General features: G+C 36.9%; 1 protein-coding gene across 1 annotated transcript in view; it reads left to right on the top strand.

The window, feature by feature from the left end:
• Nucleotides 1–12864, top strand: part of LOC129733051 (uncharacterized) — a 41348-nt gene extending 28484 nt beyond the window's left edge. The window contains exon 2 of the mRNA XM_055694601.1: nt 12727–12864. The gene's annotated coding sequence lies outside the window, so the exon portion shown is untranslated. The remainder of the gene's footprint in view (nt 1–12726) is intronic.
• Nucleotides 12865–16815: the final 3951 nt, after the last annotated feature.

The raw sequence follows: 16815 nt of genomic DNA, 5'->3' as shown, positions 1-16815 counted from the left end.
AGTTTTCAACTTGGGCAACAATGAAATTCATTCAAAATATATCTGCATAAAAACCGTTGCACGTTTGCGGGTGGTACTGTACGATCATCATGAAAAGGCACCCTCGCTATACCAGTAATCCGTAATAAGCCCCACAATTTAATTAAAACCACCGGACATTTCAAGGGCACGCAGGACATTTTAGATGAACGCAGGACATTTCGCGGGGCGCATTTCTACGCGGGACATTTTGTTGAAAAGCGGGACTGTCCCGCGAAACGCGAACGTCTGGTCACTTTACAGAAATGGCATATTTGCTCAATACTTTAAGGTGAAACGGGACGTGGTCGCGATCAACTCGAATTTTGCAATCTAATTTTTTCTTGATCTATGAAGACTTCGTACATGAAACTTTGATCAATTGTTTTCACAACTGTTGCATGCCTGAAGTAGCAAAGCAATTTGAGTGCTGTTTATTTAGTGGAAGCCGAATTTTTTACGATCAAAATACAGAAGAAAAAAGAACTCTAACCTCAAAATTGTATAGGAAAAGGCCACAATCCCGTTTCACCTTAAGTTAAAGGTGAAAGAAGAGTTAAGTCCGTACCAAAATTCAGTTTTTTTGCACCGTTCACATTTACAAGATATACTTTAGAAAATGATAAAAATTGAAATTACCTGCAATATCTAAAATAAAATAAAATAAATGTCTTCGGCGGTGATTTTCTCTGGCAGGTTTTCGAACTAGACTGCTCAAGAAAGCCTGTCGAAGACGTTCGATAGCCTAACTTCCTTTCCTGACTTAAATATTTTTCAGGAACTTTGACAACACGAATTGCAACATGAAATGGTTGATAAATTGTAACATGTAAAAAAAAATAACGTTAACGAGTGTGAAAAAGTGTAAGACTGTACCAGGGAAACCAGATGGGCAGATTTGTTTGCAAAACGCAGATTTTTGGAGAACGTGTGCAGATTTTCATTGATTTGCAGATATTTGCAGATTTTCAATAGTTTCTGCAGATTTTTGTCAGAGTCTCTTTTTATTTACGCATACTCTCTCAAAATGTGTGCCGATTCTTGCAGGCTTTTGCCTGCGTGAGCAAAATTTTTCCCAATCACGGATAGATTTTTCTCAGATTTCAAGCCGATTTTTCGAGCAATTACAGACATTTTTCAAAAACATCTGGTATCTCTGAACTGTACAAACAAGTAAAGAACACCAAATCGTCAGTTGAATTCAAAACTGGCACAACTCAAAATTTTGCAGTTTTGAGTTGTTGATGACAAACGACGCCACATACTATAAAGTATCATCTCACAAAGACCCGTTTCAAAATTCACAATATTTCCAGAAATATAAGTAGATGTGCCTTTATTGCACAAATCTAAAATATCCCTAAAAAGACAGAAAAATGAGGTTACAATTCTTGTAACTTGCTTATTACATGCACATGATAGACCCAAACGAGTTCAATAAATATGGGAAATTTTAAAGTTGGAATTTTTAAAAAAATAAAAAAAAATTTTGACGCAAATTTTCAAACGCGTTTTTCTCGTAACAATGAATTTTGAGTTGTGCCAGTATTGGTTCCAACTGACGATATATATGAAGGTAGAGAAAGAGGTTTCGTTTCTTATACAAATATCAGGGTGGCCACTTAAAACCAATTTTCGATTTCCCGCTTTTCCTGGTGATATTTTATAAATTTTCCCGGTGTTTTATTAAAAATAAATATGAGAAAAACATCAATTTACACATGTTTATTCATGTCCATGCAAAAATAGTGTTATAACACAATGAAAAATATTCCTGTGTCATCGCTTTTATCTGTTTGTCGACAATACAAAGAGACCACACAATACACCAAAATGCACAATTTTCGCGATTTTAATCTCCAAATCTTTGACAACCTTCGCTTCTCGCGCTTTCTTGCTTGCTTTTGCTATTTCAATGCTTCTATATTATGATGCCAATTGAATGTAAAGGAAAAATTTAACCAATAGACATCGTTTTGCGTTAGGGGAATGTTGTGTTTTCTCAAAAAAGTCCTCATGCAAAAATTGATTTCCTACGGACTTCGGGAACAAAACCCTCAAAGTGATCAATGAAAAATGCACATGAAATCGTCGATTTTTTTTATGGCAAATGTCGTAGAAACGCATGAAACTTTGAGATCTCGGATTTTTTTCCGTGAAATAAATAAAACCGACCCCCTAAATAAACGATTCGGAAAAAAATAATAAAAATTCAAAATATTTTGAGTAAATCGCGACTTTTCCTGAAATTTCGCATGATTAACTGCGAAAATTCCAAAATTCGCGTTAAAAGAGACGCGTGAAAAACCACACCAAAAACTGCGTAAAAAGAAGTTTTACTTTATTTCTAAACGAACTCATTACTGTCTTCAGTTATTCGATAGATTTTTTTTTATATGCCCAGCTGTACCGTTAATACGCTGGAATCTAAGGCTGGGACTTTTGAGCGGAATCTAACAGCATTACAGACGAACGTAGCCATGTTGCTTACTTCGACACTGCAGCCTTACGGCTATCTGATAGATTCCAAGTTTGGTTTCGGATTGTTTTATTGGTTACTGTTGCACTAGGCCCAAGTTATATAATGAATGTAAGGTCAAAACCTCCAGGAGCCAACCTGACAAGACCAAAGTCACAGCTGAACAAATTTACTCTGGACTGGAGGTTCCAACGGTAAATATATGATTTGAATGGAGGACGTACCTGTTATCACCGGTTCATATTACCGATTTTACCTTACATACCACAGTAGTGTTGGCTATACCTTTCCAAGCCATCCAACCGTCGGTGCTCATGTCGGCAGTCTTTCTCGTGTTCTTGGTCGTTCCTCCTCACGTCTGTTACCTTTATTCATGCCGTCATCTGTCCTCGATCGCTCCTCTTGATATGTCCCATGCAAGACCGTTCGCGTTCCTGCCCTATGTCACGTACCTGGTTCTTTACGTTGTTCTACTGCGTGAATTTTCATCCCGCAGCCGCAGAACGAGAAAAAAAATCACAAGAAGGTTGTATGCAAAGCCACGACCGCAAGGTGGAAGTAGAATACTTTTACAAGAAAGATAACCTGGCTGCTTGCGTGTCAGTCATTTTTTCTAGTAAATAAACGTTGACCGTTCATTGGCAGTATTGTAATTTCTTTTTGTCTGATATTTTGAATGAAGTTCATTGGATATTTTTAAATTTTGTGCAAATGAGAAGTTGAAGTGCTGCCGAATTGTAATATGCACATTTAATACGACATCATTAAACGGGAACGGAACAAAGGCTACGGTTATGCAGAACGCGAATGCCAGCGCGATGCGATTCGCCTTACCGTGGTGAAATGTACAGCTCTTTTTAAGGCGAAGTAGAGCTATACATTTCAACAGATTTCGTCTTGCCGAATCGCATCGCGCCGTTATTTGCGTTCTGCATGACCGTAGCCAAACACTAAGCGACGCAAAAACGTAATAATAGTCAGAGTATGCATGTAGATGAAGATAATTTACTTTGGAGTATAGCGCAAAACGAGAAAATATTAACTCTTCAAATAATCATTTGTGTTCTTCAAATTTCAGTTGTTCAATTTAATATCCGATGAAATGTTTGTTTATTATCTGATGAAGCTCTTATATAGCCGACCGTGCTTGGGAAAGCGCGGTATAACGACTAATCAGAGGTCGAATTTGGTGTTTTGACAAGGCTTTAGAGTTTTCAAAAGTACAATAGTTCGAATGATAAAATTGCAATTTCATGCATTTGGTAGGAATCTTAGAAGATTTTCTAATCGATTGCTGCAAAAACGAAGAAAATCCATCGAAAACCAACCGATTTATTAGCATTTGAAAATTTTCTCACTTTTTTCAGTTTTAGATTTTCATTTTACATCCCTATGTAGCCGAACTTCCTGAGAGAAGTATTCTAATTCAAAATTAAATCTCCATTAATTCATTTGTGTCCTTATAAGGACAATTGTTCAATTTATCATTGATAGTGAGGACTAAGGCGCACGGTCAACACAATGAGAAAGGTGTTTTCACATTGAAAACTAGACACGGCTTTACTGGAGGAAGTGTTGGCAAATGCATCTACCGCTAATACCACCGCTATCATATGAAAGCGCGTCGTTTCATGTGGGGAATATCAACAACGAAAAATGACACGCGTCTAAGCATAACCCCTTTTGAAATGTTTATCTAGAATTGTTCAATTCAAAATCGGATTTACGCAATCGCATCTCTGTAATATTACCGACAATAATATTCTTCTGAACAAACTGATACAACTTTCCCATTAGGCCTCTGCCATAATAGATGCGAAAAGTGACGCGAACCGATTCGCTCAGCTGTAGGTTAATGTACAGCCATCAGTAGAGCTGTACATCAACCTACGGCCGAGCGAATCGGTTCGCGCCGCTTTTCGCGTCTACTATGGCAGAGGCCTTAGAGAAAGTTGCTGGCTGATGTATTCATTTTATGCAAGCCTGCTGCTGATGCTTCCCGCTACCACACTGAAACAGCATTTTAGTGAAGGGAGTGTCGTTGCATCAGCTGACCCTGCTACTATCGATGCTGATATACCCGCTGCAACAGCTACGCTATGCATAGCCATGCCACAGTTGTGGCCACCATTGATATCCGCTGTACCTGCATCTGCTGGCCCTGCTGCTATCGATGGTGAGATCCGCTGAAACTGCTACGCTTATTCGCAGCCATGCCACAGTTGTGGCCGCTATCCGCTATCGATGGTACCCACTGCTCGCTCCCGCTGCTGCTAAGGGAGGACTGCTGTCGTCGCTGTTCAGAACTACTATGAGCGGCTTCGACTAAAACAGGCTCTTATATAGGGATGAAAATAGGAATGAATTATTTTTCGTACATGGTGGAATGATATAACTTGAAAAATATGTGTGACTTCATTCTGGTTCAGAGCGATCATTTGATAAGCTCCACCTCTTTTTTCAGTTTCTAAAGTTTTTCCTCAGTTTCGTAGCACGGATGCACAAAAATGATTTCTTGTGAACATTCTGTTGAGCCGGACAGATAGCGCTCTCATTGAAGCAACAAAATAACATGTTTTGTGTCGTGTTGTGCAGCTTGGTTGAAGAAAATGTTCCCGTTCCCATGTCGCATGTAAGCAGATTATTGCGTTCAGTAGACAGTAGATAGTGTATCCAGCGAATAAACACCGATGGTGCTCTCACACACGCAACGGTTTTAACCCGTATTTTATTGCGGTTTGTAACATCAAGCGATTTCGTTTGCTCGCTGTTGCGTGTTGCATCATTTTGCAACTTGGCAGCTGGGAGACGACGAAATTCTGTTTATGCTGATTGATTGAATCGACTTCATATTAGCTCTGCATAGTCGAACTAACTGCTTTTGTGAATGCGTACTAACAGGGCAGTTTATTATTCAATGTCGGTTATGCTGATCGCAGCCTTTGCGCTGCCCCTACAGTGGGGGGTTTACTAAACAAATTAAAAGTAAAAATTAGACAACTACAACAGAATTTGATTGCATCCCGCACAGAATGTCTGCTTGTGTTGATGCCAGAAAATTATTAACCTTCAATTATTTTTTTATTTGCCTTGAAAAAAGCATGTTGCGGTTCAAAATCGGTTGCTAATTACAACCTTTGAGCTGTCCTAACATTGGGGGAACTAAGATACACGGACAACATGCACTGTGGAAGCTATTTCACATTCAGTAAATTAGACGAGTGCGACAAATTTAAATTGTTAGGATGCAACACAGAATGCTTGCTTGCGTTGACAAAAAATATTAACTTTCAATGACTTGTTTATTTGCCTTCAAAAAGGCATTTTGATTTCCAAAATTGGATTTCCTGATGGCAATCTTCATGCTGCCCCAACACGGGGGGAATAATGGCTGTCTGGCGACACACGCTGAGAAAAACCGCCTGCTCCTGAGACGTGGCGACCAACCACAGGGCTAGTGTTGCTGCTAAGGAAGGACGACTGCTGTTGTCGCTGTCTAGAACTATTATGAGCGGCTCCGGCTGAAACAGGCTCTTATATAGGGCAAATAGCATGTTTTCAAATGCAAGGTATATGATCCTGTCGACCGTGCTTGGGAAGCAAGCATATAACGACCAATCAGAGGTCGAATTTTTCGTTTTGACAAGGCTTGACTATTTTCAATAGTACAATAGTGTGAATAATAAAATTACAATTATCTTATTTTGGGAAGAATCTTAGAAGATTTTTCAATCTATTGCTGTAAGAACGAAGGAAATCCATCGAATACTAACCGATTTATTAGCATTTGAAATTGGACATATTTTTCACTTTTTTCGGTTTTAGATTTTCATTTCACATCCCTATGTAGCCGAACTTCCTGAGAGAAGTATTCTACTTCAAAAGAGAAGGGAGTGGATTAACAACAAAACCAAACAGTACAGTCAACACACATCCACATTTACACTGTCAACATATTTTAAACCCTTTAACCACCCATAGACGCATGAGAGTTATTCTAGCAGAAAAGAAGGAAAAGCGTACAACTGATAACGAATTTCTTTATTCCACTGGGTCAGTGCACACCCGCCCCTGGGATAAAGAAACGACCCCGCAACACATGACGCAAGCAAGAAAGAAACGCCAGACAGCTGTCGACTTTCAATGCATGGGGCATTGGTATACCGAAATTAACAAAAGTTACGATGCGCGACTAACTATTTTTGAGGTGCCAAATGCGCGATAATGGGTCGAGTCAAAGCGAAAAAAGAAACGTTCCGACAGCAGTCAGATTGTAACTGGGATTGACACATGGGAATAAAGAAATTCGCGCAGTTGAAATAGCTGATATTTAGTGAAAAAAAAAACACGTGTACAGACACATGCATATATGCATACACACATGTATATATATGGAAAAATGATAATATGAGTAGTAGTAGTAGTTGTAAGAGAAATTAGAAGGGTTAGTAATGCTACTTTATATCTATGAGTGCAATAGATGGACGTCAGTCACGAGGTTTTGTTAGTAATGTTAGGGTTAGTATAAACCTCCTCGCTTAAGCCCTACCGACCCCGCCAGTATTTAGTTTTTTAGGTCATGCGAAACTAAAACCAGCGGTGTGATAAGTCAAGCGTAATCAAACATAAGGAACAAAATACAAACGAATGCTATTATGGTGATTATTGAATATTGAGTTGTTACTATTATGTTATTACTATATTATTATTTATATTATTCAGCTGGACATAAAAAAAAAATATTATTTATATTATGAGTTGTCTAATCAAAAATTGTGTTAGGAAATACGCTTGACAGATCACCGTCAAGTTCTCCACCCATGGGTAGGGGTCTTCAGTTATTCGATAGATATGAGCTCCTTTTTTAAAACACTCATTTGAACGAAATCGTCTTTGATCTGCCAAAAAATAAAAAAAAAATGTTTGCTCCATCTTTCAAGTTTTCACATGACATCAATTTTACATCATTCAAATTAAAATTTTTTGTTCCAATAAATATTTGTTCCAAGTCTAGAAATTAATTTGCTACAACTCGTCTATAGACGCGGTTAGCAGAAGTAAGTGATATAATTTTCCAATGATTTCACTTGCTAACACTTGCTGCTGATACTTTCTTAGAAATCATAGAACAAATGAAGCTGAAGACATGCTGAAGGATAAATTTCCCGGTGTGAAGCCTAATTTCCCAATTTTCCCGACTTTTTTTCCCGGTGATTTGAAATTCCCGTCTTTTTCCCGCTTTTCCCGGTAGAGTGGCCACCCTGAAATATGTACAAAAAAATTATTGAGGCAGTAACTTTGCCGATAGTTAATGTCATTTTCCCTTCTGATAGCTATCAGTAGTTACTAGTTACTGATAGTTTCACTATCCCTAACAAACATTGTCAACGCTAACAATATGTTTCCTGCCTTATTGCTACTACTATGCAGTTAAATTGTTGCATTTCAATTCAGGATTTTTTTTATTTAGTTAAGTAGTAAAGATCAATATATAATTAATATAAACAGTTCGCACCAAAAAAAAAAAAACAATGCAATACTAAGAAGAAGATAACACCATTCGACAAATTGGACAAGTTTGTTTTAGAACAAGCCACTGATTGATGCATTTCTCGTGGAAACAGTGTTGACAATCCAAAGTTTTTCTCTTATTATTATATTTAATACATGCTCTGCAAATGGCGCAAAAATTCCTGTAATAGAACAATTTTAAACTATATTTTCAAAGCAATTAAATCCCGCACCTGTCTTCTTCGATTGGCCCTTCCCAAACAACCCGGTTATAGTTAGGTTTGAAGCTTCCAGGATTATCATGTTGTAAATACTCGTATTCGGTGTAGTTCGCATCTCGTTGGAGGAATAATATCACAGTTGCCAAGCTCGCTACTCCCAGCGTTATTATCGAGCTGATAGCTAACACATTTTGCAATGCCATGTTTCCATATTTACGCCATTAAAAATCAATAGTCCGTCTAATCAGTAATTATTTGAATAATAAGTTTGTATTGATGTTTTCGTTATTGCACTTGCTGTATCTTCTTTCAGGGTTGTTGATAATATTATCAATGTTGAATTTCATCGACACTTTCATTATGATGATTATATGTATCGATATTTTCAGAATCCATAGGAATACCAGATGTGCAGATTTGTCTACAAAACGCAGATTTTAGAGTCCGATTGCAGATTTTTTCGATTTGCGGATGTTTGCAGTTTTTCCACAGTTTCTGCAGATTTTTGTCAGATTCTCCTTATATTTCCGTAGACATTTACAAAATGTGTGCAGATTTTTGCAAACTTTTGTCTGCGCAAACAATTTTTTTTTTTCGAATCACAGATAATTTTTTTTCCAGATTTCAAGCAGATTTTTCCGGTTTTTCAGTTGCAGTTGCAGTCAATTTTCAAAAACATCTGGCATCTCTGCTTTCATCATTGACAGCAAGCTACACTGAAAAAACTGCGCTTGCTCCATCCAAGTGTTTCATCAATTGAATATGAAAATGACTCCGTATTGTTATTAGAAGAATTTTTTTTATCGAATTCAATCATTTTTCACTTTCGTTTCAAGTTGTCGCACACATCAACTTATATTCATGAGCCGCACTTCATTTACGTATGATTTCAACATCCCTTTCAAGTGAATTGCACTTGAATCTGCCCCACTGTTTCATAACAGTGATTATCATGTGCGAAACACTTTCAGTTGATTTGTTTTGTTTTTATATGTCAAATGAAGTGTCGTTTGTGCTAAAAAGTAGAAAAATGGCGACAGATGTAAAGTCAGCGACTGTCATACGGCTTAGAAGTTCGACGATTTTCCGGACTACACACTTAGATTTTATTGCCGAGAACTCAACAGCTGATAAATTCAGCGAACTGTTTTACAAGTTTTCGGTAGAATTTTCATGAACTTCGGCAGACGAGATGTCATAACTTGCTGGTTCACGGTAAATCGATATATTTGCTGAATGTTCGTCGAAATATATTGCTGATATTTGTTAAAAAGTTCGCCGAGATCGATCAGCTGTTGGGAAGTTTGCAGATATGAATTAAGTGTGTACATCTGTAAGTTTTTGCAAGGTAATTGATTTATGTCACGTAAAAGAATCGAATTTTAATTTTATTTCGTTCTTCCAGCACAAGATCACAGAGATTCTGATGAAAGTATCTTTACGCTAGAGTATTTAGTATTTAGTATTTGTTTACTAAAACATCAATTAATTAGATTATATTAATTGAATTCTTTGTTTGCTTTACAGGCTTCTTCAACAGAGAAGTAAAGTTTATTTTTGGTGATGAATTATTATAGTAAAAGTTAAGTTTTATATTTTATAAATAAAACAAAGGTTACATTATATCATTTCATTTTCATGTAGAACTGTTTTTATTTTAAAATTGAATAAAAATCATTCGAAACTCGGTAAACATTCATTTGAGATTCAAAATCCAAACACTTTATGTCTATATGTCATAACACGAGAATTGAAAGTGTTTTCCCTTTGAAAATGAGGTGTTGCACGATAAATAATTCTGAAGTATTTCGCATATGAATTCTATATGTTTTGACCAGTAGGGCGAAATAGTGCAGAACATTTTATTTTTGAGTGTAGGACTGGACTCCATCCAAGTGTTTCATCAATTGGATATGAAAATGAGTCTGCATTGTTATTTGTAGAATTTTGAAGTAGAATACTTCTCTCATGAAGTTCGGCTACATAGGGATATGAAATAAAAATCTTAAACCGAAAAAAGTGAAAATATGTCCAATTTCAAATGCTAATAAATCGGTTAGTATTCGATGGATTTACTTCGTTCTTGCAGCAATAGATTGAAAAATCTTCTAAGATTCTTCCCAAAATAAGATAATTGTAATTTTATTATTCACACTATTGTACTATTGAAAATAGTCAAGCCTTGTCAAAACGAAAAATTCGACTTCTGATTGGTCGTTATATGATTGCTTCCCAAGCACGGTCGACAGAATCATATACCTTGCAATTAAAAACATACTTTTTGGCCTATACAAGAGCCTGTTTCAGCAAAAGCCGCTCATAATAGTCTAGACAGCGACAACAGCAGTCGTCCTTCCTTAGCAACAGTACTAGCCATGTGGTTGGTCACCACGTCTCAGGAGCAGCGCGGTTCTTCACAGCGTGTGTCGCCAGACTGCCATTATTCCCCCGTGTTGGGGCAGCATGATGATTGTCATCAGAAAATCCAATTTTGAACATCAAAATGCCTTTTTCAAGGCAAATAAACAAGTCATTGAAAGTTAATAATTTTTGACAACGCAAGCAAGCATTCTGTGTTGTATCCTAGCAATTTAAATCTGTCGCACCCGTCTAATTTACTGAATGTGAAATAGCTTCCACAGTGCATGTTGTCCGTGTATCTTAGTTCCCCCACTGTTAGGGCAGCTCAAAGGCTGCGATCAGCAACCGATTTTGAACCGCAAAATGCCTTTTTCAAGGCAAATAAACTAGTAATTGAAGGTTAATAATTTTCTGGTATCAACACAAGCAGACATTCTGTGCGGGATGCAATCAAATTCTGTTGTAGTTGTCTAATTTTTACTTTATTAAGTAAACCCCCCACTGTAGGGGCAGCGTAAAAGCTGTGATCAGCATAACTGACTTTGAATAACAAACTGCCCTGTTAGAACGCATTCACAAAGACAATTAGGTCTCTGTCATGGTGCACGCGAACGCTAGCGATGGGGCGAGAAGCTTGCCGTAGGTGAATAAACAGCTCTCTTCTCGGCTGTTCGGCATTCTGGATTTTTGCAATCAAAACTTCGGCTGGCTATCTGATTTTCAGTGTGGAAACAGCCATTAACTTTGTTTTCAGAGTGCCTGACTACGATTTGGTAATATTGTTTGAGTTAAATGTTTACAAAATTATACAAAATGCCTCTTTCTCCCATTCAATAAAACAGGTAATACGATGCCTTCGTCATACGCAAGTTCACCATAACTCCCGCTATCGGCGTAACACAGAGATGCAATCAGCGACATGTCCGATTTTAAATTCAACAACAAACTGTCCTTTTTAGGACAACCAAACAAATTAATTGAAGATTTAACATTTTCTCGTTCTGATCTTTAAGGGGTTATACACCTTTTTAGTTTTCAAAAAAAAACCGAAAAAATTTATTGTATTATCTTCAAATACAACATCTTGAGAACATTTTCACAAATTTTCATAAAGATCTGAGCAATGGGAAAAAGTTAGAGCGATTTGCAGCGCGCCTCGCCACGGCCGCATAAGCTAAACTTGAAACTTTACACGCGATTATCTCGGAATAGTGTTTTCCGAAAAATGACTTTGCCGTGATCCTGATTGCGGGAAAACTACTGAACAGATTTCCCTTATCTTTTTTTTTTTTAATTTTCGTTATTAAATTCGCCGGTCCTTGAACGATCGCTTTTATACTCGCTTAAATACTCATAAAAGCGATCCTTCAAGGACCCGGCACACTTCTAAACTAATGAAATAATATGAGTTCTTTGATTTCGGTTGACCCGCTGAGTCTCTATCAGGATCACCGCAAGCCTCTGCAAAAAATAGCGTTTCGGGGAAAAGACCATTCCTTCAGTAATAATTGGTATATCATAAAATCAAACGTATTTTTTGTTGTTGATAAACTGTACTTTCAGAAAAATACCCCTTTGACGCAATGAAAATGGTGCTATGCACTTAAAAATAGATTCAAACTTCCCTCATTTTTCTCGACCAAAAAGGTATATAACCTTTACCAAAAGTTAATTATCTTAATTTGAATTTACATGTACATATACTCTGACTGTTGAAACTTGTTTGCGCCACAAAGAGTTTGTTCTTTTCCTGTTCAGTGAAGTCGTATTTTTATGTGCAAACTGAAATTGAGTAGTACTTCAACTTCATTTGCACAGAATTTTCAATACTGCCAATGAGCTGTCAACATTCATTTGCTAGGAAAAATGACTCACACGCAAGCAGCCGGGTTATCATTCTTGTTAAAGTATTCTACTTCAACCTTGCGGTCGTGGCTTTGCACACAACCCTCCTGTGATTTTTTTTCATCGAATTCAATCATTTTTCACTTTCGTTTCAAGTTGTCGCACACATCAACTTACATCCATGAGCCGCACTTCATTTACGTATGATTCCAACATCCCTTTCAAGTGAATTGCACTTGAATCTGCTCCACTGTTTCATAACAGTAATAATCATGTGCGAAACACTTTCAGATGATTTGTTTTGTTTTTATATGCCAAATGAAGTGCCGTTTGTGCTGAAAAGTAGAAAAATGGCGACATATGTAAAGTCAGCGAGTGTCATACGACTTAGAAGTTCGACGATTTTCCGGACTACATCTGTAAATTTTTGCAAGGTAAGTGATTTATGTCACGTAAAAGAATCGAATTTTAATTTTATTTCCTTCTTCTAGCACAAGATCACAGAGATTCTGATGAAAACATCTTTACGCTAGAGGCAAGTATTTGTTTACTAAAACATTAATTATTTAAATTAAATTAATTTAATTCTTTGTTTGCTTTACAGGCTTCTTTAATAGAAAAGGATAGTTTATATTTTGTGATGAATTTTTATAGCAAAATTCTAATTTTATAAATAAAACAAAAGTTGCATTATATGCAATCATTTCCATGTAAAACTGTTTTCATTTTGATATCGAATAAAAATCATTCGAAGCTCGGTAAACATTCTTTTGAGATTCAAAACTCAAACACTTTATGTTTATATGTCATAACACGAGAATTGAAAGTGTTTTCCTTTCGGAAATGAGCTGTTGCACGATAAATTATTCTAAAGCGTTTCGCATATGAATTCTATATGTTTTGGCCAGTAGGGCGAATTCAAGTGCAAAACACTTTATAATGACGTATCGATTTCTTTCAGTGTAGAGATCCTCAGAAGGAGAGATAGACCATAGTAGAGTGCCTGTAACTATATAGAGTGGCGACACTGTCAAAATTGGAATAAAAATTATCTGTCAGTGTCATTCCAATTGAGCAAACAACCTATTAAACACGTGTGGGGAAAAGAGAAAGGATGTTCAGTGTTACCAGCGTTACTTTGGATGACACGGCGCCACTCTAGTTATATATAGGCACTCTAGACCATAGAGCTTTCTACGCCAGATCTCACTAATACAGGCTTAGTCTGTATCCTAATAAAATCGATTTGTTTTCAACCAAAAAATCAGCTGATATTCAATTTCGAAAAATATTGCACTTATGAATCCTAGTTCATTAGTGTTACCTGTTTTAACAAACTTTGTTTTAGTGGAAAACCAGATGAAATAAAACTAAAAGTCGGCTAACAACTTGAATAAAAGCTCGGGGCAGGAGGAATTTTTTTGTTACTACCGTGTTGATTATTTGCAACCAAAATTAAACTTGTATTAGTGAAATCGACCACTAATACTAGCGCAGATAGGAAGGTCTATTTACGAGACGTTTCTGAACTCAATTCATGAATGAAATTTTGACAGAAAGCTCGGAACCGTTGACATAACGCATGTGAAAGCAGCATCAATATCAGCAGGATCCGTGAAACCTGTCAGTTCGTAAAATGGTCTATAAGCGATGAAAAACAGCAATGAGCATAAAAGAGAGGTGAGAAGGAGAGTGCATTTTCCAAGTATTAGTAAATGCTTCAAATGTAAACAACTAGACGAACTCAATGGTAAATCCAAATAGCTACGTCACTATTTGGCATCAACTCTGGGCAGAGGGGGGTGAGCAGAGGGGCGCGTGCAAGTGTTAGTAAGTTTCCTCCTCACCTCTCTTTTATACTCATTGGAAAAACAGCTGATTTGGCAACTAGGTTTCACATATCAGGGGTGCCAGATCTCTTCTCAGAGCGCAATGTTCACTAACTTTTTTATTCGGCTCGGTGACGGTGGAAGTCCTGGGGAATAATGAAGTGCATCACAAAAACCGTGAAGGTGTTAAATTTTATGTTTTTGTTTATTTTATATACTTTCATTATTATTCTGTAGACTCATGTTTAGCAGAATTCATGTTTGACAAATAAAACATAAAAAACGTGTAAAATTAAATATATTCCTTATCGACCCTTATTGCAATACCTTTCAATGTGTCACCTTTGTTGTTCGTTTGGCTCGAATTTTGACATGTTCGTTTGGCTCACAACACTCTCTTCGCATATCTCTCCCTCTGAGTATTGCTAGACGTGACAAGCTACACGCTCACTCTGGGCTATAGCTGTCAGTCAAATATCTGTCAGTGTCATTCCAATTGAGCAAACAACCCATTAAACTCGTGTAGGGAAAAGAGAAAGGATGTTGAGTGTTGTCAGTGTTACCAGCGTTACTTTGGTGACATGGCGCCACTCTAGTTATATTCTAAGACAAGACGTGACAGCTGGTCACCGTTACATTCAACCAATTTGAACCGGCTGCTAATTGGCTGAATTCGATAACGCAATCGTCACGTAGAAAATACAACGAGGTTACTTTTCACTGTAAAGCAGTGATGCTGGAGAGTCATAATTTAGCTATTATAATTGTTCATAAATAATGATGCAAAAGTATGCAAGGTACATGATATTACCGAGTCATGTATTTCACTGTTAAAACTTTAAAAATGCATTGATTAATCGTTTATTACTATTTCGGTTGAAGTCCAAGAAACTTAGAAAGAAAAAATTTGGGTACCAAGAAACTAAGGAAGAAAAAATTTGATAATAGAAGTATGCTTTATTGAACATAAAATAATAAATAAGAATTGAGTATTATTCGCCTATATATAGCAATTTTAATTTGTTTTATTCTCATTGACCTGCAGAAGTTGTTAAAAATAATCATTCTGGCATCAACGGTATGGAACGTTCAAAAAAATTTCGACGGGGATGACGGCCGTTACGAAAAGAAAAATAAGAAGCCAGCTGTCGCGTCTTGTCTTAGGTTATATTATAGGCACTCTACCTAATCCCATTGCTTTTGTTGTCTTGATTTAGCTTTGACCTGTTTTTGTTTTCTTCTCTTTTCAATTACCAGAGCAAATGTCAAATCATATCAGCTCACTCTAATGAGAACGCTCGAGGTGATATCCGATATCATCTGGCGATATCAGGTGATATCCGGCGTAGTCTGAACAAGGCATTATACGAATCAAATGAAAAAGTTAGTCTATATTGCGCTTTGAGAAGAGATCTGGCAACTCTGACATGTTAAACCTAGTTGCCAAATTAGCGTTTTTTTTATCGCTTATCTCTCTCTCTCTCTCTCTGAGTATCTCTAAACTAGCAATACTCAGAGAAAGAGATATGCGAAGAGAGTGTGGTGAGCCAAACCTAGGACAGGACGTGACAAGAGAAACCAAAAATCACCCAAAGTTCTGTCAAAGCGAAAGCCCTGATGGTCGATTTCACATAGCGCACTGTTAAATTTTATTATTAGTCGGTACGGTTGGCCGTGCTGCGAAAACTATCGGTATTTTTTGTTCACACTGTTTTTGCTTACCAAGTGAATGAACAGCTTTTGGTTGAACAATTTTTTGGAACTTTTTCATACACTATACTGTGTAATGTCTATAAAAAACAACATTCGAAATGTTATTCTTGTTTTTGAAACTACATATCACGAGCAACATGTCTAAAGGTCGTAAGTAACAAATGTAAACAAATCGCGATAAGTATACCAAACAACGTTATTTTTCCTTTACTATGCACTAAAAATGCTGTCACAGCGTTTAATTTTACTTAAAGCACCTATTTGGCAAATTTTCAAAACGACGAATTAGTATTTATTTCGTAAACAAACACTTTTGTTTCTTGCGACCTTTTGATTTTCGTAGGTCGAATGTGCATTTGTCGATCATAGCAACCATATTTTCTCTTACGTCATTTGGTGTTTTACGGAAAACGAAGTTTTTTGCAGTTGAAATAAGTTAGTGCGTGAAACAAATAGGCTAGAAAAATGGAATTTGCCCGATTTGAAGCATTGCTGGGTAAGGATTAACTGTATGAATGACTAATATTTTAGTGGTAAGTTATGATTATTTTCTAGCTGCTGCTGATGCGCTTCTGAATCTTTCTGGTTCAAGCACACAATCTCCCGTTTTGGAGAAGGTACCTACTGTAGCTTGTTACGAGGAAGTGGCAACAGACTTTGAGTCGACTAGATCACTTTCGAGTTATTCGGAAAACCTTTCGTCACCCAGCCTACCTTTACGTTTATCCAATTGTTCCCAGCTGCGTATCAGTGAAACTCAAACGTATACTGTAAATACCGCTAACGGTAAAGATATTTGTTTCGCGCTGTCTTCTTTAAGTAATAAAAAACGTTCGTT

This window comes from Wyeomyia smithii, chromosome 3, assembly GCF_029784165.1.
Source record: "Wyeomyia smithii strain HCP4-BCI-WySm-NY-G18 chromosome 3, ASM2978416v1, whole genome shotgun sequence".
NCBI classification, from domain to species: Eukaryota; Metazoa; Arthropoda; class Insecta; order Diptera; family Culicidae; genus Wyeomyia; species Wyeomyia smithii.
The sequence above is the reverse complement of the archived record's forward strand: the minus strand, read 5'-3'. Positions and strand labels throughout refer to the sequence as shown.